Source organism: Phyllobates terribilis, unplaced genomic scaffold (genome assembly GCF_046119375.1).
Source record: "Phyllobates terribilis strain yellow unplaced genomic scaffold, ASM4611937v1 Scaffold_483__1_contigs__length_1377234, whole genome shotgun sequence".
Lineage (NCBI taxonomy): Eukaryota > Metazoa > Chordata > Amphibia > Anura > Dendrobatidae > Phyllobates > Phyllobates terribilis.
In genome coordinates, this window is record NW_027363243.1 from 856,323 (window position 1) to 859,887 (window position 3,565).

Sequence of the window (3,565 nt, forward strand, 5' to 3'; positions counted from 1 at the left end):
GCAATTTATCCTGTTACCCTTATGATAATGCAAAATTAGGGAATGAAAAACATTTTTTATGGGAAAAATGTGAAAATTTTATTTTTACGGCTCAATATTATAAACTTCTGTGAAGCAGCTGGGGGTGCAAGGTGCTCACCACACATCTAGATAAGTTCCCTAAGGGGTCTAGTTTCCAAAATGGTGGCACTTGTGGGGGGTTTCCACTGTTTAGGCACATTAGGGGCTCCCCAAATGCGACATGGCGTCTGCTAATTATTCAAACAAATTTTACATTCAAAAAGTCAAATGGCGCTCCTTCCCTTTCAAACCCTGCCATGCGCCCAAACAGTAATTTGCCTCCACATATGGGGTATCAGCGTGTTCAGGAGAAATTGCACAACAAATTTCATGGTGCAATTTATCCTATTACCCTTATGATAATGCAAAATTAAGGGATGAAAAACGGTTTTGTGGGAAAAATGTGAAAATTTTATTTTTACGGCTCAATATTATAAACTTCTGTGAAGCAGCTGGGGGTGCAAGGTGCTCACCACACATCTAGATAAGTTCCCTAAGGGGTCTAGTTTCCAAAATGGTGGCACTTGTGGGGGGTTTCCACTGTTTAGGCACATTAGGGGCTCCCCAAATGTGACATGGCGTCCGCTAATTATTCAAACAAATTTTACATTCAAAAAGTCAAATGGCGCTCCTTCCCTTTCAAACCCTGCCGTGCGCCCAAACAGTAATTTGCCTCCACATATGGGGTATCAGCGTGTTCAGGAGAAATTGAACAACAAATTTCATGGTGCAATTTATCCTATTACCCTTATGATAATGCAAAATTAAGGGATGAAAAACGGTTTTGTGGGAAAAATGTGAAAATTTTATTTTTACAGTTCAATATTATAAACTTCTGTGAAGCACCTTGGGGTTCAAGGTGCTCACCACACATCTAGATAAGTTCCCTAAGGGGTCTAGTTTCCAAAATGGTGTCACTTGTGGGGGGTTTCCACTGTTTAGGCACATCAGGAGCTCTCCAAACGCAACATGGCGTCTGCTAATTATTCAGACAAATTTTACATTCAAAAAGTCTAATGGCGCTCCTTCCCTTCTGAACCCTGCAGTGCTCCCAAATAGTGGTTTTCCCTCACATATGGGGTATCAGCACGCTCAAGAGAAATTGCACAAAAAAATTTGGGGTCCATTTTTTCCTGTTACCCCTGTGAAAATAAAAAAAATTGGATCTAAAGTAACATTTTTGTGAAAAAAGTTAAATGTTAATTTTTTTCTTCCACATTCCAAAAATTCCTGTGAAGCACCTGAAGGGTTAATAAAGTTCTTGAATGTGGTTTTGAGCACCTTGAGGGGTGCAGTTTTTAGAATGGTGTCACTTTTGGGTATTTTCTGTCATAAAGACCCCTCAAAGTGACTTCAAATGTGATGTGGTCCCTAAAAAAACGTTTTTGTAAATTTTGTTGGAAAAATGAGAAATCGCTGGTGAACTTTTAACCCTTATAGCTCCCTAACAAAAAAAAATTTTGGTTCCAAAATTGTGCTGATGTAAAGTAGACATGTGGGAAATGTTATTTATTAACTATTTTGTGTGACATATCGCTCTGATTTAAGGGCATGAAAATTCAAAGTTTGAAAATTGCAAAATTTTCGCCAAATTTCCGATTTTTTCACAAATAAACGCAAGTGATATCGAAGAAATTTTACCACTATCATGAAGTACAATATGTCATGAAAAAATAATCTCAGAATCAGGGGAATACGTTGAAGCGTTCCAGAGTAATTACCTCATAAATTGACAGTGGTCAGAATTGAAAAAATTGGCCCGGTCACGAAGGCAAAAACAGGCTCTGGTGCAAAGTGGTTAAAAGGGATTGTGTAATCGTACAAAGCTAGCAAAAATGTAAAGCGGCTGGAAAACAAGGAACTTGCAATTTACCTCTTAGTAAAATCCTATGCTTTCTCAAGAACAGAGGAATTTTAATTTCATATTTTTTTTAATCAAATCATTTTTATTGAAAAACTCCAACTACAAATATTCCATCTTTCAAATAACATACATGACATAGTAATTCCATAGTAAAAATATGACCAAAGTATCTGAACTTCAATTCCCATAACCCACCCTAAACCCAAATCCCAACACTCCAGAGAGAACCATTTTCAGAGCAGTTCTAGAATAACGGACTATAGCATTCGTAGAAGGGGAAGAAGATAAAAAAGTGACTAACAAAGGGGTAGCAGCGTTTTAATGTTATCATTTACTGCTTGATGCCTGAGCCGGGGAGTGCACGCTGAAAACTGTTGCAGGCTGCTGTAATCACAGGATACAAGCAAACAGCATGGCATTTCCTATCAGCAGGGAGGAAGTAAAGGGAACAGTAATGAAAGTCTCCTCCTACTCCGCTCCATATTGAAATGAATAGTGTGCATCCTGCAAATGAGATGCATACAGCAAACAATTGATTTTCCATACATAGGTTTTGAGTTGACCACTGGATATACACATGTGTATCACTAATTACCAGAACTGGAAATCGAAAAAAAAAGACGAGCAAGTTTGGGGTGAATCCAGCCTTCATTACTGCACAGCCGCTCAGAGGGATCGGTACTAGGAACAGCAGGAGTGCCGGCGATGGTCACAGATTTACCTGCTGCGGGACTGAAGGAGTCTGATCGTGCTCGGCTCGAAGCTTTTTACCTGGTTTACGACAGGAATAATTGAAAGCTGTGCTTCAAAGGCCAGGAAGAAGTTTGCCACCGTCTGCGCTTGAATACCCTTAAGGGGGGAAAAAATATATATACATATATACAAATACTGAAACATCTAAATGCATTAGAACATCAAACCCGGTGAAGCGGTAAATGACTTGTCCTCCAGGGATACAGGCTACTGTCATTCAGTAATTATTGAATAGGAATTTTACATTTTATGTGATCACCACGCTAGAATGTAAATGGAGAAAAACACAACACAACTCCTCACCATATGAAGATATTTTGTGTTATAGAACAGGATTTCTGTGGCAAAACAAGACTGATTTACTATGTATGCACCATAACCTTCATTTGATGTCACTTACTGTCACCTGTCACCTTGCCCCAACTCTGCAATCCCCAATATCACTCCATGACCTCAATGGGGTCACTATAAAATTCTAAAGAGGACTGGTCATGTCTCTATTAGAAAATAGACAAACTTAGGATAGAAACAATATGAACATATACCCTGCTATAAGTAAGTAAAAAGCAATAGGAAATATATATAATATAGGGTACTTAGTAAACATGGTGTTTGATTAAAAAAAAAGCCATCCCACCAGCACCAAGGTGTACCCAGTCAGTTATGTGAAGTATATAATAAAATACACTTTAGTACAATATTAGTATCTTGTCCCTTTAAATCTGCAGCTACTTCTGTCACCATGGTAACTGCATTCATACTCAGCCAATAGGATTGCTCGGTTTGAATTTGAAGAAAAAAAAAAAAAGTCCTATATGGTCAGTTTGTTCCATCTCATCTGAGTGTGAAGACAGACACCTGCGATCAGCGAGATTATAGGTATAAGAC